Raw genomic sequence first — 24,557 nt, forward strand, 5'->3', positions numbered from 1 at the left:
AAACAATTTATTTAGATCTAAATAATTTCTTTGTTCTTTTTGTCAATACAAACCTTGAAAGAAAATGATTCTGATGAAGCTACCAAAAATTAGAATATAACATTCATGCTTTTAACAATGAATATCTCCAAGAATGAAATCGGAACCAAACAGATCTTCTGGGTCACAGGATACCAAATCCTAATTTATTATTTTTAAATTTTGCTTTCCTGCTTTTTAGTAACTTGCTATACCACTTCCCTCTTTCCTTGTTTCTTTATAAGATTTTTGCTTTTCCATGAAGTACTCACTTCTTCCCTCTTGTCTTGATTTGTGTCACATGAGACCTGCCACTTCCAGTTTCAGGTCTAAATTTGGCATTTGTAACTTAGCCTCAACCATCACTGGGGAGGTTCTTGTAGGATGGTGACTGTGGAACTGGAAACCACCCCTACTGCTAATCCCCTGCCTTCAGAAAAGGAGAAAACAGACTCTCATCAGGAGATTGCTAACCCAGAATCCTATGTAAAGCATCCTCTACAGAATAGATGGGCATTCTGTTTTTTTTTTTTTTTAATGATAAAAGTAAAACTTGGCAAGCAAACCTTCTACTGATCTCTAGATTTGATACAGTTGAAGACTTTGGGGTTGTATAAAGCCATAGCTAGTTGTCTAGTAATTTAATGCCTGGCTATGACTACTCAAATTTTAAGGATGGTTTTGAGCCTGTGTGGGAAGATGAGAAAAACAAATGGGGTGGAAGATGGCTCATGACACTGAACAAAAGGCAAAGACAAAGTGACCTTGACTGCTTTTGTCTAGAGACACTGCTGTGTCTTATTGGAGCAACTTTTGATGACCACAGTGATGATGTATGTGGAGCTGTTTTTCATGTTAGAGCTAAAGGTGATAAGACAGCAACATTGACTTACTGAATGTGAAAACAGAGAGGTTGTTACACATATAGGGAGAGTATACAAGAAAGATAGAGTTTGGTTATTAGTCTCATGAAGACACAGCTACTAAGAGAGGCTCTACCTTTAAAAATAGATTTGTGTTTAAGAAAGGGCCTTCTGAGTGTTCTCAAAGAAGACTGCCTCAAGCAATAGAGATTTGGGGCTGAGGCAAAGCCTCTTCAAAAGCAGAGTGGACTGCATTTAATTTTTATTCCATCTAAATATTGCTAAGATGTAAGGAAGCCTCATTTACCTTTATCTAATGTTTTGATGTTCATTTTTAAAAAATTAAAAAGAGAGTGTCCAATATCCCAAACAAAGAATTACAATCAACACAATCCCCCAGATTCCATAAATACATTCCTGGCCCATTTTGTATTAGCTTAATAGAATTGCCATTACAAACAAGTTTTACCCATTGACAATATTCAAAAGGACTTGCATTTCTATACTTTAATAAGAAAAAATTGAGTTTATGTTCCATTGTATGCAGGGCTTATTCTGCTGGTTTGAAAGCATATGATTCATACAGTTTTCTAGCAATTTTCTTTGTTTCTTTTGACAGCATTATATTTACTGTACTCTTGATGATGGGTGCTAGATTTTAATTTATTTGTTTCTCTACTTGATAACACTGATGATTCTAATTTCAGTTTTCCATTTCCCTCATGTAACTTGGGTGAAGCATCTAGGAATATGACACAAAAGTGGAATAAGTATTAATTTTGTGCATATTTTGTTTTTTTGTAACTACAAAACTTTGCTACAAATGTATGCATTTCTTTCAAATAAGGGACTTTGTGTGATTTCATGAACATAATTATGGATTATAAAAAAGTAACATCATAGTTACATTTCTAACTAGAATTAGTATGCCTGATTTCATATCTTTATGCTGTATTTTAACACTTTGTATTACTTAGGTAGTATTGCTTTGGTTAAAAATGGCTCAAGTAAAAAAGCAGTCCCACTCATTTTAAGACAGTGTACAAAATGGTAAATAAAATGTATATAGTGAATTGTATTTTAAACAAGAAAAAACCACTGGGATATTCTTTTTGACTATTTTCCATCATAAGAAATTCAGAAATTATATGCTATGACCAGCACAGCCAAATTGGTGGTTCTGGTGAGGGGCCATGGGGAGTTAGAAAATATAGAGATTCACACATGCATATTTTGCAGATAAAGCTGGCAACTGGTGGAGAATTGCTCTCTGATGGAGAACAGATCTAGAGAGTTACACCAGCAATATTTATTTATGTATGTCTCATTATTAGGATAAAGACTATGCAAGCATTATTCTTTATACTCAGGAAAATTACAGAATTAAAAACATCTGTGCAGCTTCTCCATAGTTGCAATCCACACCGCAATGTGCAATGTTAGGAGCAATTGTGCAGTGCTCAAGAGGGTACATTGGTTAAGCCAGCAGGCTCAGAAGTAGCAGAGCTGGTGAAACATTGTGGTTGTCTAGCATGAGAATTCCTCTATTCCCAGGAGCTGTGTACCTGAGATCAAGGTTGAAGCTGATAAGCCTCTTGCACAGAGCCTCCCCAGGCAGGGTGTTACTATAGCAGCTAGGCATTCTGTATCCTCGCACAGGAACCTGGTGTGCCACAGATATAAGGTCATCAGAGACCCCCCAATCTCAGTCACTGCTCTCCCATTCTCTGTCACTGCTCTCCACAGTTTTAGAGTATTTTTTCCTATGCTGCCATATGCAAATATCTCATGCACCTAGACTAGGTACTTTAGTCAAAATGGTATGAGTTAGCATCACCATCTCCTCAAAAACCTATTTTGAGGTTACTGAAGGGCATACATTTAAAATATTGGGTGATTAACATGTTCAGGAAATATACAATATTTTATATAATAAAAGTGCCTAAGATATAATGTCAATAAACTCAATTTATGAGCTTGAGCATGGAGTGGATTTAAATGTTTTTATACTATTATAAATGTCCATAGGGGATGAGGCTCTAGCTGCCTCTGCTATAGGTGCCTTTATCCAGTATATTGTCTCTCTCTGTTTTTTTTCATTGATGTTAGCCACAAAAGGAGCAAAGTATGGGGCACTTGCTGGGAAACACATAGCATTTTCTTATTTTCTTGTTCTCACTTCTATCTTCTGTCTGACCAATCCAGAAAGCTTCCATCTCATCTGGGGTGAAATATGGGATCAGACATCTTGCATCATTTTGCCATCTTCACAAATCCAACATTTGTGGAGAACATTTTGACTTTATGTTCTTGAAAATCCAATTATGACTTTAAAATTTGTTTATTTCAAGTTTTTATTTCTTCCATAGCTTTTAGAATGCTATTTGAAAATTCAAAACTTAAGCATTGCTCTTTTTTTTTCATAAAAATACTACATTTAGGGAATAAATTATTCACTATATTCACCGAATTTGAAAATGGTAAAGAAAGAGTGAGAGCAAAAAGGAAATACAGAATGTAAAAAAAATCTTTTATTATGATACAATATCATTTTGCTACTTCAGCTGTGGTATTATTAATATGGCCTGATAAAGAAGTTAAGGACCTAAGAAATCTGATAAAATTTCACCATAAGCTTTTCTATTCTTAAACATGACTTAAATCAGTTCTAGGAAAAAGACAGAGGAAAAGTATACTCTAGGCAAAGACACCACAGAAAAATATATTTTTTTTAATTTTCACACAGATTTTGGATGAGGGTGACCAAAAGCCAAGTAGGTAAATGGGTGGGACAGGTCTCTCTGTGAAAGGTAGGCAATCATGTAAGACTAATTTGGAAGATTTTATAAGAATAAGGAATCTCTGTGGGAAAAATGTTTCATGAATTCCACTCAAGCAGGGCAGGGAGGAGGGCATGGAAGGAGCAATACAATAAACTAAAGCAGGAAGTGGGTCTAAGTCAAATAGCAAGGCCTGTACAGAGAGCTAGAGTCAGCCAACCATTCCTTTTCTTTCTTTAAATTGTGATTATCTGAAAAAGCAGACAGCATGAGGTTGATGGGGCCTGTGCCCCTGTCCCAAGGTCAAGCCATTCTTCAGCTAGCCCTGAAGTTTTCCAAATATATTCAGGCATACAGGATGCAAGCCCTGTACTCCCAGCCTCCCCATCTCCAGTTCCAGATATGACACATCTGAGTCCTTACCTGTCTGTTTTCTAGGTTATCACACATGTGGTCCTTTGGTGGCTGGAAGTTCCAGGGGAGTGCAGGACTTGGATGATGAGGATGCTACCTATCACAACACCCATGAGGCCAAGAGCCAACCCCAGAGCACAGACCACAGTCTCTATCAGCTCTTCCATAGGGGTTGGAAGCTCAGGTTCTGAGAAAAAAGAAACATAGTCACAGGACAGGGTGTGTCTGTGGGGAAAATGGTGCATGTGTTTGAAAATGGACAAGACACCTAGACTTTGGGAAAGAGTGAAGTCAATTATTGGACAACTTTGCAATTGTGGGAAATAAAGTTGTGGCAATGGGGGTTAAAGGGTTAAGGCAAGAGAATGTAGCTTGGGGATAGAATTGGAAGGTAGACAATGATGATGGGATTTCAACATACCCCAGTGCTTGAGGAGAAACTCTTCTAGGCACCAGTGTTCCACCCTGTAGTCATAGAAATCCTCAGTGGAGGGGCAAAAAGCAAGGTAGCTGAACTTGAGGAAGGAGTGGTCACTCTTGCGATAAAAGGTGGTCTCAGCAATACCTTCTGGAACCAAATGTCCATTGCAAAACCAAGTGATATTGATCACAGGAGGAAAGATGTTTTCCACTAGACAGATGAGGGTGTTGGGAATGCCCAGGGTCACAGGAGATTTGGGGAACCCAGCCACTTCAGGGATTTCTACAATAAAAACAGCACACTTATTGACATTTATGATAACTGTGCCTTGAGATTTTTAATCATTTTGGAGGAGCCTAGTATTACCCAGATACTAATGAGATATTTTCTTGTCCTTTTAGAATAATTTTTATACCAGTTAAGGCTTCTATTTTTTCCCTCTGAAATATAGAGCACATTCTTCCCTGTGGGAATCCACAGGGCGTGTGTGTGTGTGTGTGTGTGTGTGTGTGTGTGTATGAGAGAGAGAGAGAGAGAGAGAGAGAGAGAGAGAGAGAGAGAGAGAGAGAGAGAGAGAGAGAGAGACCAGCTTAGAACTTCTTAGGCCAAGAAGTTGGGAATATCCTTGTGTAGGAATTCAAGGAGCATCTCATGGAACCTAGCAGAGGGATATTTAAATATTAAATAAATATGATGTGGACTAAGTATTTGCCAATACGTGTACTGAAAAGGGGGAAGAATTTACTATATAATGGAAAGAACAGCTACCCTCAGGAATGGAAGAGACCAGACCTGGACTGTGAGGTAGGTTGCAGTGCAGAGAAGCAGAATGTGGACACTTACCATTGGTGGAAGGTGTAAAGTTGAAATCTTTAATCAAAGTGTCCAAGTTTTTTTGACCACAACAAGGTTTCTCGGGGCCTTCTGAATTTCAAATGTCGTGAAATTGCTAAACTCAGGCTGCCTCCACACAGTCTCCTTTTTTTCCAGGTCTACATAGAACAGCTCATCTCCATCAAATTCATAGGTAAACTGGCCATAGTCACATTATGTCTGGTAGATATTTGTGCCATAAGTGCCGACATGGTCAGCTGAAGAATAACCATTCCAGAGCATAATGATAAGAGTGGGCAGGTGAGATATAGGGAGAGGAAAAAAACTTCATAAACAAGAAGGCATAGGAAATACTGTGAATATTGCAGTGTATTACCCTATTTGGTTGCTGTAACAAAATATCTTAAACAACCTGTATTATTCTGTTTCTGGGCTCTCAAATTCATCGTTCCCAGTTTCATTTATTCTATCTCAAGAGTCTCAGAGGGTTTTGACTTGTTTTGGCACCAACATAAATGTCTAAAGTCCAAACTCCCATCTAAATATTATCTAAATTAGATATCACTGATTCAAGGTATTCTGAGGAAAATTATTCTCCAGTTGTGAAGCTGTGAAATCAAACATGTTGTGTGCTTCCAAAGTACAATAGTGGTGGGGGGTGTGGGGTAGACATCAGGTAGACATGCCTGTTCCAAAATGAAGAAGTAGGAAAAAAGAAAGGAGTGGCAGGTCTTGAGCAAGTCCAAAACCTTGCAGATAGAAAATAATTTTCTCTGGTTTGACGTTTTGACCTCATGGGTCTTGCCCAGGGTAGTATTTGGGCCTACAAGGCTCTAGAAGGTACTGACCCCATGACTTTGGGAGGCTCCACCTTCATGCCAGTTCTTTAAGGCAGCCCTATCTAGGTATTGGCTGTGTGCCTGGGTTGTACTGCCCTGGATCTTCTGGGCATTACTCTAATTGGGGCTTTCTGCAGTGACTTCAGTGTTTCCAGGGCACTTGCCCTCTAGGCCTTTGCTGGATGGTAGCAACACCAATGACCTCTGAAATGCATTTGAGGTCATTCTTCCATTGCCTGGGATAACAGTTCATGGCTTCTCTTTAGATGGCTGACTAATCTTGCCATTGTCTTCAGACTAGCACCTGGCTTTGGTTGAGATGACTAATCCATACTAATCTTCTTATTAAATGGTCCCTTGGCCATAGCCTGATCTTTCCCAAACAGGCCTTCTCATTTTTAACAATATGTATAGGCTGAGGATTATCCAAATATTGAAGTTCTGCTTATTTTTTATTATCAACTTCATTTTAAGTCATTTATCATATAGTAGAAATAGCGAAGAATATTCAAGTTGCACCTCCAACACTATGCTCAGAAATTTCCTTACTCAAACATACAATTTAATTTCTCACAAGATCTACCTTCTAGGAAACCCTAGGATACAAACACAATTCAATCACATTCTTTGCCATAATGAGGATCACCTGTACCACAGATAGTTCCTAATAACATGTTCTTCATTTCCAAGTGAAGCTTCATGAGACTAATCTTTACTTCTGAAAATCTACAAGCAATTTTTCAGGATTACTTTGATTCTTAGGTATTTCTTAGGTATTCACTAAGGAGACTGAGGCTCACTCTTTATAGCTCTCTTCTTTTTCTTTTGGGCCTCCGGAAGAATCATCCTTCACATTCTGTCCATGATTGTGTGGACCTTTTATAGCACACAGCAGAAAATCTTTGCAGCCTGTATCCATTTTGCAATTCCAAAGCTTTTTCCATACTGGTTACACTAGTACTGTACCCTTTTCCTGGTACCTATTTTCTATCTTAGTCCATTTGGGGTTGTCTTAACAACATTCTATAAACTGGTTGAATTATAAATAGCAGAAATCTCTTTCTCTTAATTCTGGGGCTTAGAAAAACCAAGATCAGGACACCAACAGATGTGACTTTTGCAGAGCCTATTCTCTAGAAAGCCATCTTTTCACTATAACTTCAATAGCAGAAGGGGCAAGTGAGGCTGGGTGCAATAGCGAATACCTGTAATCCCAGTGACACAGGAAGCTGAGGCAGGAGGATCACAAGTTCAAAAGCAGCCTTAGCAATTTAGCAAGGCCTATGAAATTTCATGAGACCCTGTCTCAAAGCAAAAATATAAAGAAAAAAATGGAGATACACTCAGTGATAAAATACCCCTAAGTTTAATCCCTAGTACAAAAGAAAGAAAAAATAAAAAGCCAGTGAGAATTCTTAGAAATATCTTAAAAGGGCACTTGTCTCAGTCTAATAACCCAATCTCCTAAACCATCACTTCAGAAGGTAGGATTTGAACATACAAATTTGGGTAAAGGGACTAATAGCATGTGGTTTCCTGTTTTGCATAGTCTGATGTCAAAGTCCCCATTTCTGTCTTTTCCTTCTTCAAGTAATTGAGAGACAAGTTTTAAAAATTGACTGTTTTAAATTTTAATTAGCCAAAAATTATATTTGTTTTCATGCAAATTGTCTTTTCCATGATATTGTATACTTGATGAGAAATAGGTATGTTATGTCTTATTCCCTTCTGTACCTCGAGTACTTAGTAAACTTCATGGCACATAGTAGGAATTCAGTAACATTTGTTAGATAAATAAATAAATGATGATTAGGAAGTATTTTAAAGATTTCACTCTGTGTCATTTTTTAAATACTTTTCTTTGCTTGGATTTTTTTGGGGGAGGTTAAACTTTAATGATTTTTTCAGTGACCATGACATAACCGTATAAAGGGCTAGAAAGGAGGCTGATATGTACTGGGATGAGTTATAGATTAAGAAGGTATTATGGAAATGGAACAGAAAAGCAGAGAGAGTTAAAGAATGATGTAATTTAATCTGTTTTGCCCTCCTTCTAGTGTTTTGATGGTTAGATGTGACAGGACTTGGAGTATGGGCTGACCAGCTGAGACTAACTTATTTCTAAGTCCCTAGGGTTTCCATCACATTATCCCAGTTTTCTGAGACAAAAAAACCCACCACCACCAACAACAAGATGTTACAATTATAATAATGCCAAACTTTGGCACTTACAGAGCTCTTTATTACTTAGAATACACATTTGATTATTTATTTTTATTTGTGTGTTTCTCAGAATATTGTGTTAATTAATTATACACATGGGAAACCTGAAGATCAACATATGGAATTGACTTGCTCAATGTCATTCTACTAATCATTTTAATTTTTCCCATTCTAATGATCTTCAGACAAATTTATTCTACTTGCCTCTAAAGCCCAAACTTGGAAAATATAAATTGTGTTGGAAACAAACTAAAAAGTGACATACTATTTTCTGTATGGCAGAAACATTTATGGACGTAGTTATCCTAAGAATATGGATAAAATAAGAATAAATCAACAATTGCTTTGAGAAAGACTTTAAAGTGGGCGAGGAGTTGTGGGTTCATACTTGGGTGCTGTAAAGGAAAGCAATATACTTGGAGAAATATCTCTAATTTCAGGAGTTATCATAAATTAATGGTGTAATCATAAATTAATACTGTAATAATGCTTGAGTATATCATTTGGTTCTGACTTTAGAAAGACAATAATGCCTTTTGTGAATACTCAATGAGAGGTGGACATTGTAGAATTCAGTTTAGTCTACTAAGATTAGGTTTTAGGGGTTTTGGTTTCTTGGAGGGAAAATAAGTATAACAATTCAGATTCAGGGGAACTGTGGTTTCATATACTACTATGGGGCAACAAATTCAGTCAGATTTTTTCAATTTTCTTTCACAGTCCTAATCCTCAACCATGTACTCGCCCACTGTGTCTTCACCTCTACAGGGGCTCATGATGGCCAGCAGGGTGAGCCCCCCCAGGATCAGAGCTTTCTTCATTGGCCACTCTCCTCCAAGGGAAACCTCAGAAGTCACTTTTCTGAATGGGGGAAGGGATGAGAACTGTGCAAAGAAAGTGACCTAAAGAGAACTACTGGAAGAAAGCATTTAGGAGGAGCCTAGAGCTACCCTTGCTGTCTCAGGTTTCAGCCCATTAGAGAAACCCATGGAGCTGACACCTCAGTTGCCAGTTGAAGTACTTTTACAAAGAGACCTGGAAGGAGCCTGTGAACTTCCCCTATTTGAATGCTGTAGGAGCACAGATTCACAATGGAGCAGAGGGAACTTTCACTGTGTAGATGGAGGAGAGGAACAGGAACCTCCATGGACCCTGGCAGAATGTGCAGATCTAGGGAGGAGCATGGAGATGGATGTTACTGGGAAGCCTCATGGATGGTCACTGTATGGTGTTCATTGAGTCTGTATTAATTATTACTGCTCCAGGAAAACTTTATTGTGTCATGCCCCACTCCACCCCACTCCACATCCCTCCTCCTAGTATTTTTGGTGACTGGGACATTAGAGAAATCAAATAAGCAAAATTTTGTTTTCCATGTGTTTTTCTATATTTTGGGTTAGCTTTATTCTCAAAAAGATCTCAATTAGTAGGAATGAAGTAACATTTTATTTTGACCTATTTCTGTACTTCCAATTAAGCAAGTTCTTAATTCATAGTCTCAAAAGCCCCAGAATTTTAAAAATCTCTATTTTCAAATACTTAAAAATTTGTAGTATCAAGTAGAGCCACCCACACTGACATGTCCTTTTCTATATCTTCCTGATTTTTTTTCTGCTTTATGTGGTCCTTATGGTCTGTCTGTGTATGGTGTTACATATTTTAAAATGAAGTTTGTGCATATGTTCATTAGTGATAACTGTCTCCATTAATTATGCCTCCCAGAAACTATGAGCCCCTGTGGAGTTTTACATCTATCTAAAGTTAGCATTAAACCTTTTGGCATAGATTTTTAAAGCCAATGGAAATCTTATGCTTCACTATTTCCATAGATGCCTCTGTAATTAGAAGATGTTTCTGGATCCACTGAGAACCTATTCTGTTTACTTTGTAGCCTCTAACTTTCTGTATAAAACACCATAATTGTTGCTTTTATCATTATAACTTATGTGCTGTCTTTACAAATCTATTGAGTTTATAGTAGTAGACAAAACACTTTTTGCAATTTGATCTATTATTTTTTGATAAAAAATTTTGTTTAGTAGCCTGAAAATTTTATTTCGTGAGATGTGAACACCATTAAACAGTGTCTAGTTTCAGAGCTCAGGATAAAGGAAAATCCAGGCAAATTTCTGCTACCAGATAATAGATGGCAGATTTGTATGTGCATGCAAGCATTTGTGTGTGTATTGTACATGCAACTTTGAGGAAGATTGGGGGAGATTAGTTACTTTTTCTGTTTTTCTGTCTCCTTTATCCATTACACTTTTTCCCCCTTTTTGGCACTGGGGATTGAACCCAGGAAAATTCTACCACTGATCTACACTCCCAGCCCTTTTTAATTTTTATTTTGTCACAGGATGTCAATTATTTGCCACAGCTGGCCTCAAACTTTTTATCCTCCTGTCTGAGCCTCCCAAATTGATGGGATTATCGGTGTGCATCACTGTGCCCAGGTATCCACTACACTTGTAACCACTTCTTGGATGTTTTGAGTTTAACGTGGTAGCTTTACATCCAGCAAAACAAAGTTCTTAACATAATCATCTGAGTAAAAAGATTGAATAACATTTTGAAAAATGACTAACACAAGGTTTCCTTTTATTTGATGAGGAAAGAAAGTGTTTCTCTTGCTAATTTAGTAGAAGGAGATGGAAGGTTAAATCATGTAAAATTTTCTAACAATTTGCTAGTATTCTCAAACATTAAGAAGTATACTATAGGCAAATATTATTTGATATAGAATGTTGTACTCAAACTGAATGATATACCATGCTCATCCTTCTTTTCTTTAATGCAGGTTTTCTGAGGGATTCCCTGAACAGCACTCAAGTTAGTATTAGTCAACATGTATACTACAATAAAAATCTGTATTTTTTCCATAACCTCTTTGTAGTCACAGCATCCACCTGAGGTTGAAGTTAATCATGGTAGCAGAGTTGAGCAAGACTGAGGATAGTGCATGGACTTCATATTAAAAAGACAGGAATTTGGGGCTGGGGTTGTGGCTCAGCAGTAGAGCGCTTGCCTGGCACACGTGAGGCACTGAGTTTGATCCTCAGCATCACATAAAAATAAATAAACAAAATAAAGGTATTGAATCCATCTAGAACTAAAAAAGTGTATTTTAAAAAAGTCACGAATTTAAGTTCTCTCTCATTTATCAGCTACATAGCTTTGGACAACTGATGTACATAATTTTAGACCAGTGATCTTATCTGTAAAACAGAAATGGTAAGTCTTACTTTATAATTAGTTGATATGTAACCTAAATCATATGTAAAAATATGGTGTTCATTTAGTTGGCATAAGCTCTTCATAAATTTGGTGTCTGTAGAATTTGTAATGATAGACCTACTTTCATTTTATCACTGGTAATTTCTCTTTCTCTCTTCTTTCCTGCAAGTTTATACATTTTTATTAATCATTATACAGTATCATCTTTAGTGTTTGATAATGCTGTTTGCCAGTTTTCTTTTTCATTGGTATCTGCTTTTAGTTTATTTATTTATTTTCTTATACTTCTTTAGGTCTATGACTTTTTTCTACCTTCTCAAGGTTGAAACTCATATCACTAATTAAACATTTCTTAAGTCCCAGTGTACATGTTTTAAAGGGATTAATTTCCCTTCTAGCTCTAACTTTAACTGAATCTCATATATTTTGATATAGTGTTGGTCCAACTGATGTGTTCACTTTGCTAACAATGTTCTAACTGTCCTTTTCTGATTTATGTTCCAAGGTAGACAAGAAACTCATATGTAACCCACTGTTACAATATAACCAAAAGGCAGAAAGTACTATGTATTTTGAATCAATGTATAAGTAGGGAAATAAATACCCAAATCTATCAAAGTCACATTGGATACTGGTTTAATGACTAATCTAATGGAGACTGACTGGAGAAGAAGGTAGTGCATGAAGGGCTTCAGAAGAATAGGCAGAAAATCAACCTTGTGAAAATACCCTATATTCTGAGTAACGACATTTTGAAAACTAGCCTGGGACCTAGAATACAGGATTCTGCATTCCACACTTGCTGTGGTATTTAATGAAAGGGGCTTGAAGGTGGAGAGAATCAGAGGTGATAGACTTGGGAAGGTGTTGATCTTGGGAGTAGAGAGGGGACTTCAATGATTTGGGCTCCTGTAAGAGACATAGCAGTAAAAATAAAAAGGAAGTAAGTGGAGGGATTGAAGTATTTTTAGAAACAAAAAGGAATCACAAAATCAGAGCAATTAACTTCTGATACATTATTGAAACTGCACTGCCCTGTACTAGCACTAGAGGGTAATCTTGAACTAAGAAACTCAGCAATCCACAAAAATCCTTCCCTTAATATACAAATCACTGTGCATAGCACAGGAAAATAGACTTCACAGAATAAACCAAAAACTATTTTAATAGATGTGATCTATTAAAGCCTCTGCAAGCTAGCATATAGTGTCTCCAATACAAGAATAAAGGGAAGAACAAGAATGACTTTAACACCAGTAATGAAGCCCAAGGGAACTGTAACACCAGGCCCCAGATGGAATCAAGCATTCATGAATTGAAGGAAAATTCAAATTAGAAATGAAATGAACAGAATACAGAAAGACATGAGTTAACTCAGGAAAGAAAAAAAAAGACAAAAATCACATTGAAAATGAAGACTAAATGACAAATTAATCAGGTTTTGAAGTTAAAACATAACAAAGGACATTGTAAAATGGCATAAAAATAGAATAGAAATAGATAATGAAATAAATAGGTAAATGAGTATCAGTGATTGCCTGAGTTTCCAAATGTTGCAAAACAAATTACCATGAACAGCAGTTATAAATAACACAAATATATTTCCTCATAATTCTTGTAGGCCATAAGTCCAGTTGGAACTTCCCTGGGTCCTCTACTTCTGGTCTCACAGCCTACAATCAAGCTAGGCCAGGCTGCATTGCTAACTGGAGGTTTGATTAGTGAAGAATCCACTTCCAAGCTCAAGTAGGCAAGATCCACCTACTTAGGGGTGAAGCACTGAGGGTTCTGTTTCATGCAGACTGCTGACCAGGGTCTACACTCAGCTGCTACAGGCCACATGGACTTTCACAGGTGCTAACACAACATAAAATTTATTTCAAAGGCAGCAAGAGAAAATCTCTTAAGCATGCTAAGAAAAAGTCTCACATAACAAAACACAACCATGGAGCAATATTCTATCACTTTTGCCCTATAACTTCTAGCTAAAGGAAGGACATCCTATTACATTTGTTATGTAGCATAGCCTCATCACCTTTGCCACATCATTCTGGTTAAATTCAAGTCACAGTTTCCGTTTGCACTAGAGGGGAGGAGGTTACACAAGGGTGTTACTCATTAAGGGTCACTTTGGCATGCATCTACCTTCTAGCCCTCATGGCTTATATGTCTCTCATGTGTAAAATACATTCATTTTATGCTGAAGTCCAAAAGTCTCATTCTATGGTAACAACAGCCCACAGTCCAAAATTTCACGTAAATCAGATCCAACTTAAGATGAGGCTCCTGGGAAAAATTCAGTACAACTCCTGGGATAGGATTCTTCTCCATCTGTGGAATTGTGACTAGGGACAAATTATCTACCTCCAACATACCCAGTTTATACTTGTGGGGCAGGCATACGGTAAGAGCTACAGGCATTCTTGTTCAAAAAGGGAGAAAGTAGAAGGTTAAAAGGGAGTCACTGGCCCATGCCAGTTCTGAATTCCAGATGGGAAAACTCTAACAAGACCCCTTTTGCTAGGTTCTAAGGCCTGGGATTAATCCACACCCCCACTTTCACAGATGTGGAAGGGAAGGACCAGCTTCCTTCCTGCAGGGTGACAATGCCACTTACTCTCAGGTTTCAGTGGCTCTTGGCTGTATTCTCTGGATTTTGGGTCTGCCCTGAATCATCCTTCTCTTTTCATGGAAGGTGCATGTGTTTGCAACTGAATAGTTTTATCAGTTCACTTCCTGCTAGTGGAATTTTGAGAGTCCACAAGGCTGCTTTCACCTGTGCTTTCTCCCATTCATTGTAGGCAAACACATTTCTTAAACCTTTGTGTGTTTTCAGTGTATTTCAGGGGGATTCACTCAAGTAGAGTGAAAAGCAACATCCATCAGTCTTTTTGAAACAGTCTCTTCTCTGTGTGCTCTCTGCTGAGGTGGTTGAGGGACAACAGTGGAGAGAACAGGTGAGAGGACCCTTTGTGTGACTGAATTCTCTAACCATTTGATCTTCCTGTGGTGAATCTGCCACAGTGGTGCAGTGATTGTTACAGAGGACAGCCAAAGAGGTGAAAAATACACATAGTGAAATCCATAAAGAAGAGAGGAAAGAATAAGTCAGTGTTAAGGTTATTTCATTTCTAAATTGCTTTCATTCTTGAGTATAAGAAGGGGGCACTCTTTAAGGCAGATGCAGAAGTACTAAACAGCTATCAATTTAGAATATTTGGGTAATGGTGTCACAGTCATGAAAAACCAGAGGATGGGAGAGAAAGATGAAATAAAAACTAGACTCCTGTTCAATCAATCCTGAAACACATACAATTAAGAAAATATATTGCTGTGTAACAGGTATTCTAGAAAAAGACACTAGGAATAAAATAGAAAAAAATAATAGAAAACTTTTCCTGAGTAAAGTCTTTGGATGGAAGAGATTAATTAATAATTTACAGGAATTAAACAGTAATAGTGAAAAGCTGCATATTCATAGGTAGTGATGAATTCTTTTAACTACAAGATCAGAAACAAATGAAAAAGGAAAAAAAATATTTAAAATGTTTTATCCTTTCAGAAAGGAAATAGGCCAATAATTATATGTAAAAGGATAAGAACCAGAGAGAAAATATTTCTTTTCTGAAAGAAGAAAAACTGAGCAACAGCCATGGGAAATAGTGGGGAAAAGTATTGCTAAGGAGAGCGTTATTTCAAAACTTTCCTTGCGTGGCAGATTCAAAATTCTCATCACACTCTCAGAGATTTAAATTACAGTAAACATTTTTTGAGTTATGTTTGGCCTTTCTTTTGAAAAGTTGTGCTAAAATACATTGATTTGCTGTGAGAAGTTCAAGATGCCTAGGATATCCACATCTGAAGGGTATTAATTAGGTCATGCGCACCAGCAGGGGGAGACTCTGCACTTTAGGAGTTCCAGGCGCACTGCTGCTCTCCCTTCCCCTCCCAGGTCTCCCTGGGAAAGGCCAGCAGATCTACCCAGAGCCTGGCAACCAGGTCAGCTGATTTCACTGACTATTCCAGCATATTTTTAGTAAATGACGCTACCTGACCTGTGGGTTTGAATGTTTGAGAAGGACTTCAACTCTGCTTTTGCTTGAAGACTCAGAAGCTAGGAGATTGCTTATATAAAATTACATGCTTAGAAAAGAAACTTTACTGCCTTCCCTATAGTGCAAACCCAAACCCTTTTTCGTACTGTTTTCATAATTCTTTGCCACTGTCAAATGAATTCTTGATACTTCAACAAGTCATATTTTATTTTATAATATATATTTAAAAATTATGAGAAGAATTCATATAGTTTAAATATTAAAGAATAGAGAAGAGTTTTAGTAAAAACAGGAGACCTTCATACATACATAATCATAAAAATATTCATAGATTCTTATTTTCTTGGGTAATTTAAACATGAATGGAATCTTAGTTATGTTAAATGATTCTTTGGGGTTTATCTAAAGATCAATGAATTTGCAAGGATTGAAATTATACAAAGTTTGCCTACTGACCAAAGTGAAATAATATTAGAAATAATTGCAAAAATATATTATTAAATATTTGAAAACTAAAACCCACAGTGCTTTTGAATAAAACATGGGTCAGGGGAGAAAATCAGAAGGGGATTTAAAAAATTATCTTGAGATGAATGGAATAAAACACAATATATCACAATTCATACATCTAAAGCAGTGTTTCAATAAATAATCACAAAATTAAATACACCATCAATGAAGAGAGATTTCAAACCAATGAACTAAGAAACTACCCTAAGAAATTAGAAAACCTTGTATTACTTCCCTTTCCATTGCATTATAAATCCTAAAAAAGCCTCTTTTTAAGGACAAAATAAGAAATTATAAACTTAATATCAACATAAGCCCAAATTAAGCAGAAGAAAGGAAATAATAAAGAATAGAGTGCACATCATTGGCATGGAAATCAGAGAAATGAGAGAAAACTAATTGAAATAAAAATTGATTTTTTTGGAGGTCACTAAAATCGATAAGCTTACAGTGAGACTAACCAGGAAAGAAAAACACAATTTACCAATATGAAGAATGAGAGAAGAGACACCATTGCAGATTGTGCAGAGATTAAAAAACTTATGAAAAACTTTATGCCTATGAATTGGACCACTTAGATGAAATAGGAAAACCCCTTGAAAAATACAACAACTAAATGTCATTCAAGAAAATGCAGTAACTTACCCCACACAGTAGTGAATGCCTGTAATCCTGGCAGCTGAGGCAGGAGGATCTGAATTCAAACCCAGCGTCAGCATCTTAGCAAGGCCCTAAACAACTCAGTGAGACTCTGTCTCAAAGTAAAAAATAAAAAAGATCTGGGGAGTGACTCAGTGGTTAAGTGCCCCTGGGTTCAATCCTACAGTACCCCACCCCCCAAAAAAGGAATAGCCTAAAACAGCCTTGTACCTAATAAATAAATTGAAATTTTAGCTAAAATCCTTTCTTCAAGGATGCTTCAGGTCTTCCCAGGTGATTTAATTGATAAAGTCTTCAAAGCACTTAAAGAAGCCATAACATCATTATATAAATTGTTCCAGAAAATGAAAGAGGAGAGAATACATCTCAACTCTTGTCATCATTAATCTTCTATCCCAATTAAATATACTACAAGAAAACCCTCATGAGCTAATATCCTCATAAACATAGATGAAAAGTTCTCAATGCAATTTTAGTAGATCAAACTCAACAACATATATGAAGAATAATGAAGCACAACTAATCAAGGAATGCAAGGCTGTTTTAGCATGAAAAACTTTATCAAAGTGGTTTATAATACTATTGGAAAAAATGAATGAAACAATCATTAACTCAATTTTTGCAAAAAAGAAAATTTGACAAAGTCAACGTCGATGGAAATACTTACTTAGAAAGTTAGAAATATAAATGTTATCAATCTGAAAAAGGGCTACAAACATCAAACTCAATAATGAAAGAATAAAGCTTTTGCTCTAATATAGAAACTCAGCAAAGAATGTCTGCTGTTCCTACTCCTAGTCAATTGTGAAAAAAGCAAGAGAAGAAATAAGAGATGTGCCAATTGGAAAGGGAAAAGTATGTTTTTTTTTCCATAGGTAACATGATTGACTATAGAACAGGGACTGGCAATTTTTTTTTTTTGTAAATAACAGATATTTTGGGCTTTGTAGTTTAAGACATGAAATCAAGGATTCTATATAGATACTTGTACAATCATCTCAAATGTAACCATTGACAAATGTATAAACCTTTCTTAGCTCATAGATTGTACAAAAACAGGTGGTTGGCTGGATTTGGCCTGCTGACTGTAATTTGTCAGCCCCTACAACAGAGTATCTAATGGAGTCCACAAAAAACAAACAAACAGGATAAAGAAAAAGTGAAACTAGCAATGTTTCAGGTACAAACTCAATGAAAATTAACCTTTTTAACTTATATTTATGTAGTAGTAATGAACTAAAAAAATGAAATTTTTAATTTTAACTTGTAGTATCATCAAAAATAAAAAACATTCAGAGATGAACCTGACAATTTTTATATTGAAAAGTATAAAACATGGTTGAGAGAAATTAAGATAATAAATGGAGAGATATACCATGTTCTTGTAGTGGAAGAATCAATATTGTTAACATAATTCTTCCGTAACTTTTGTATAAAATCAACACAACTGCAATCCAAATACATACAGGATTTATTGAAGACAAATGATGAGCTTATTTTTAAGATTGAATGGATATTCAAAGGTGATATAATAGGAAAAATACTTTTGTAAAAAGAATAAAGGTGGAAGTGTATGATACATGATTTTATGAATTTTTATGTTGTCAACATCAAGATAGTATGGTGTTAGAGGACTACTTACATATATTTCAGCAATATATGCATGTAAACAAGTTTTGACACACCCAAGCAATTTAATGGGGGAAATACTAATCTTCTTTAACAAATAGTGCCAGAACAATTGAATATATGTATATGAAAATTGCAACTAGACTTTCACACAACCAAAAATTAACTTGAAATATATAATATTCCTAAAGAACAGTGAAAAATTTGAAAATTCAATAAGAAAATTGGAGAAAATCTAAGTACTTTCAGCTTGGGCAAAGACTTCTTAACTAACAAACTAACAAACAGAAATAAGAAACTAAAAAATCAACCAGTTTAACTATATCAAAATAAAGACTATTGTTTTTGAAAAAATATATTACAAAATTAAAAAGGCAATCACAAAATGGGAGAAATATTTACCAATGTCTGACAAAGATCTTTTATATTATATATATAAAGAACATGTATGTTCTCAGCAAAAATAGAAAACAACCTGATTATAAGTGGTCAAAGATTTTGAACAGACACTTCATCAAGGAAGATATAAAGATGGTAATTAAGCACATTAGAATATACAATAGCAGCAGACATTATGAAAATGGAAACTAAAACCACAGCAAAATGCTACTATATTGACATTGAAATGGCTACATTAAAGACCACTATACCAAGTATGGACAAGTTTGTGAAATAACTAGAACTCAATTATACTGCTGTTAGAAATGCATCATGGTACCATTACTTTGGAAAACAGTTGGGCAATATTTTAAAAAGTAAAATAAAACATCATGATTCAATCATTTCCCTACTAATTATTTACCCAAGAGAAAGGAAAATAATTTACATAGAAAGACTTGTATGGGCTATTAAGAATTTATTTGTAATAGCCCAAATCCCAGAAACAACTCCAATGTCCATTAACAGGTGAGTAGATAAGGAACTTGTGGCATATTTATACAATGAAATACTGCTAGACAATAGAAAGGAAGACATCATTGACATATACAACAATATGCTTAGGCCTCAAAATAATTAAGCTGAATGAAAGAAGACAAAAAATTAGTTCATATTGTATGATCCAATTTGATACAATTTTAGAAAATACAGACTAATTTATAGTGACAGAAATCAGATTAGTAACTGCTTGTGGGCTGGGGGTGGGGCTGGTTTACAAATGATCTTAGGGAAGTTTTAGAAATGATAGAGATTTTTTTTAAGAGCAAATATATTCATTTTTTTTAAGAATTTAAATTGATTTTTTAAAAAAATGATAGCAGAATGCATTACAATTCTTATTACACATATAGAACACATTTTTTCATATCTCTGGCTGTATATAAAGTTATATTCACACCACTTCATGTCTTCTTAAATGTCCTTTGGATAATGATGTCCATCACATTCCACCATCCTTGCTAACCCCCTGCCCCCTCCCTTCCCCTCCCACCCCTCTGCCCTATCTAGTGTTCATCTATTCCTCCATGCTCCCCCTCCCTGCCTCACTATGAATCATTCCCCTTATATCAGAGAAAACATTCAGCATTGAGAGAAAATTGCAAGAGAGAAAATACAAGAGTGCTAAAAATTAGCATTTCCCTGTAACAGTCATTACAAAATTCTAAGTATTATGTATATATTTATTCAGCAATAGAAGGAAACATATATGAAGTGGGTAGTGAGATGTATTATCTGTCACTGGTAAATTTCTATGGCAATTAATAAACCTATTCTCATGCCCAAGTTACCATTACATATTGCTCTTGAGTAAGGAATACTTATAAACCATCTTGGCTCAAAATATCAGCCATCACTTGTTTTCCCTTTAAATTTTTAAAATTTTTTATTTGTTCTTTTTAGTTACACAAGACAGTATAATCTATTTTGGCATATTTATATGTTTTGCAAATTGTGTAATGCAAAGTAAATCATGCCAAATTTTTCTGATTTGCCACTGGGTGCAGTGAGAGACAGTAAAGGCCTGGCTAACTTAGCTCAGGTCCTGAAGAATTCATGTTCCAAAAATTGTATTGTGCCCTTATTCAAGGCCCAGTATATGCATGGGTCTTAAGACTCAAGGGACTGGCTTCTAGCAGGGGGCTCTTTTGTTGCCACTAGATCAACAGGCAGGCAGCATTGTTCTAATCTCTGCTCAAGTGTGACCTCTACATATCCAGTCCCCTGGTTAATGCAATCTCACTGTTCAAGCTCTACTCCTCTAAGGTATGGAGACAGCAGCTCTGTGTGGCTGGCCCAGAGCTATCCACCACTCTCACTGTCATACCAAACAACTTCAGGTTGTGCTTATTGCCATGGAATTCCCATCTGTTTTCTTTTTTTGGGGAAACCTTCTACAATGTAATTAGTGTATGTTAGATTCATATGCCCAAAAGGTGTCCTGTACAACAGGGTCTTGTTGAAAGTTCTGTTATAGTGACCATACTTTTGAACTATACTTTTCTGATGCTGTTACTTGTGAATAGTTTTGTTCTGATCTTCTTCATATGTTGGAGGATTGGCCAAAGAATGAATTGAGAACCTTGAGAACCTCAGAAAAACAACAATGTTTGTAGAAACAAGAAGCTGTCTGAGCATAGGAAGTGGTTATTTGGTTAGGGTTGTGGTTAAAGAGGAATAATGATGATGTAACTCTTTCCATAAATCACATTTCCAGGAAACTATGACACATAATTCAATACTTTTCTTTCCAGCTAATAAGGCAAAGGAGAGAGGGCAGCATCAGTTGTCTCTGGCAGAATACACTACCAAGAAGGCATAATCAGAGTTTCAAGAGGAGAAATTCCATTAAGATAAAGAATAATAGAAGATTTAGAAGATTTTTGTTAATCTCTGATTTTGTTTTTGAGGTTATTATAAATAAAATTATTGTAATCCATTTCTTTATTTAATGTTCCTTCTTACTACAGTGTAGAAATAGAACTGATATATATACACACACACACACACACATATACAGATTTTGATCATACAAACTTTAAATGTGTTTATTCTAACAATTCTTTTATGGATTCCTTAATCTGACATTTTCTGCAAATACTGTCAAGTCACCTGTGAATAAAGACAGTGATCCCAAATGTGAAAAAAAGAATAATAGAAAATAACAAAGAAAAATTTTCATAAGAAATGCATATAATTAAGAGAAAGTAAAAGTGATATTTTACAGAAAAGAAAACAACAAATTATACAAATTAATGAAAAGAGATCATAAACTTCAATGGAGATACAATCTATAGATTTACAATAATTTTTGCTGAAACTCTTCATAAAATTTAAAAATTAATCAATATTGTGAAATCCTATGGTAAATACATTACATTGTAGTAAATCTTTTCCTGTGCTGTTAATTTTCAAAAGGGCTTTGCCGTTCCATCTAAGGAAGGCTGCCTTCTCCAATCTCTGTGAAAATAATAAAAAAAAATTGTTTGGCTTTGTTTTGCTTTATGTATATATTTAAAGCTGCTTTCAATTTCTGATTGTCTGTTTTATCTAGGTTTTGTTTTGTTTTGTTTTCTTTATCCTTCTTACTCCCTTAAAATGTTTTGTGTTTTTTGATATTATTTTACAATTTTTAAAATTTTAATTTGTTATATATGACAGCAGAATGCATTACAATTCATATTACTCATATAGAGCACGTTTTCATATCTCTGATTGTACACAAAGTAGAGTCACACCATTCATGTCTTCATACATGTAATGTATGAAGTAATGATGTCCATCTCATTCCACCATCTTTCCTACCTCCCAATGCCTTCTCCTTTCCTCTCCCTCCCTTTTCCTGATTTAGAGTTCATCTAATCTTTCATGCCCCCCACCAACTCCGTTATAAATCCTCATCCTTAAGTCAGGGAAAACATTCAGCATTTGTTTTTTTGGGGGGGATTGACTAACTTAGCATTATATTCTCCATCTCTATCCATTTAGCTTCAAATGCCATGATTTTATTCTCTTTTAATGCTGAATAATATTCCATTGTGTATATATACCACATTTTCTTTATCCATTCATCTACTGAAGGGCATCTAGGTTGGTTCCACAATTTAGCTATTGTGAATTGTGCTGCTATAAACATTAATGTGGCTGTGTCCAGTAGTATGATGTTTTTAAGTCCTTTGTGTATAGACCGAGGAGAGGGATAGCTGGGTCTGTGTCTTTCTATCTTCTGAGGTCTTCTTTGATTTTTTTCTTTAGGGTTCTGTAGTTTTCATTGTATAGATCTTTAACCTCTTTCGTTGATTCCCAAGTATTTTATTTTTTTTTTTTTGAGGCTATTAAGAATGGGGTAGTTTTCCTTTCAGAGGATTTGTCACTGATATACAGAAATGCCTTTGATTTATGGGTGTTGATTTTGTATCCTGCTACTATGCTGAATTCATTTATTAGTTCTAGAAGTTCTCTGAAGGAATTTTTTGGGTCTTCCAGGTATAGAATCATATTGTTGGCAAATAGTGCTAATTTGAGTTCTTCTTTACCTATCCATATCCCTTTAATTTCTTTCATTTGTCTAATTGCTCTGACCAGTGTTTCAAGAAGTATGTTAAATAGAAGTGGTGAAAGGTGAAAGGGAGCATCTCTGTCTTGTTCCAGTTTTTAGAGGGAATGCTTTCAATTTTTTTTCCATTTTGATGTTGGCCTGGGTCTTCCCATAGGTAGCTTTTAAAAGGGATTTAAAAATAGCTATGAATGCAAAGATGGGATTTGATAGGATTTGGGCTAATACTACAAGGTCTGTCTCTTTTACTGAGTGACCATGAAGTCCATAATGTGTAATTATTTTTTTCTGGGCCTATTCAAATTCTCTTAAGAGGAAACTCCAAGTAGTTTGCTTTAGAAGATAGATAGCAGGCCACCTAAATGGTATGTCTCCAAGTAAAAAATTGTTTTAGTAAATACCATTTCAAGAACATGGTGAATTTTAGTAGTCACTAAAGATAATATTTATGAGACTCCTCAGTGATATATGAAACTATCCACCATAGATTATGTGTGAAAAAAGATTATAAGACAAAAATTCTAATTCTGTATAAGTTTTATATCTATACTGATGTGTGTATCTATATTTATAATATCAGGAAGGACTTTAATGACATTCATGGGGCTACAAATGACAAATGATAGAAGAACTCTTATATGCTTCCTGGATATCATGTCCTGAATTACATTCCTCTGCCACACCCTTCCACCATGGTGATCTACTTACCTTTCCCAGAGCTATGGAGTCAGTCAACCATGGATGGAAACTCTGAAACCACAGGCCAAATTAGTTTTCTCCTCCATGTTGTTCTTTTCAGGTCTTTTCAACACAGCAGTACAAAAGATGACTAAAACAGTTGGCATTACAGTTTTTCTCAACATTTTTTCTACTTAATATTATGCAACAATGAAACACTAAATTAACTTGTTCACACATGATCTCCTCTTTGTGAAGTAAATTTTTAGGAGTGAGGTTGGTAGATTAAAGGGTCTATGCATATACCATTTTGTTGGATATTGCCAAAACTTTTTATAGCAGGACAACATTCACCTGTCACCAGCAATGCATTGGTTGTCTGTTTCTCTATATCTTTCTCCAGGCAATGGTCATAAAGCTTTCATATTTGATGATTATTACTTACCTAATAAGTATGAAGTGCTAGTTTAAGTGTAGTTTTAATTTGCTTTCTAACATATGCTCCAAATACTTTTGTTTACTTTTTTCTGTGCAAGCCTATTGTATATTTTTATATCAGTATTTTAATTCATATGTCTTAATTTTTGATTCTTCATATTTTAGCAATGCACAGTAAAAATATATTTTCCCAGTTTTTAATTTGCCTTGTGGATTTCCAGAGATCTTTTTATGTTTGCAGTACTAAAGCTTTTGTTTATAAATTTTAAGTAGTTAACTTTATACATCCTGGGGCTGGAGGTAAAGTTCAGTGCGAAAGAGCTTGTCTAGCATATGCAAAGCCCTAGGTTCTATACTATATAAATAAAAAATTATGTGCTTTATTTTTTTATTTTAATTTTTGAACCACAATTAGAAAGATTCTCCTGCATTTAATTTATAAAAAGAATATATCCAAATTTCCTTTTAA

The 24,557-nt window shown here is 35.4% G+C and overlaps 2 pseudogenes; one reads left to right on the top strand and one right to left on the bottom strand.

Moving 5' to 3' along the window:
• Positions 1–402: 402 nt before the first annotated feature.
• LOC114099313 (eukaryotic translation initiation factor 4E pseudogene) lies at positions 403–990 on the top strand (annotated as a pseudogene).
• A 3,105-nt stretch (positions 991–4,095) lies between these two features.
• Positions 4,096–9,213, bottom strand: LOC114099314 (HLA class II histocompatibility antigen, DQ alpha 2 chain-like; annotated as a pseudogene).
• Positions 9,214–24,557: the final 15,344 nt, after the last annotated feature.

Source organism: Marmota flaviventris, chromosome 6 (assembly GCF_047511675.1).
Source record: "Marmota flaviventris isolate mMarFla1 chromosome 6, mMarFla1.hap1, whole genome shotgun sequence".
Lineage (NCBI taxonomy): Eukaryota > Metazoa > Chordata > Mammalia > Rodentia > Sciuridae > Marmota > Marmota flaviventris.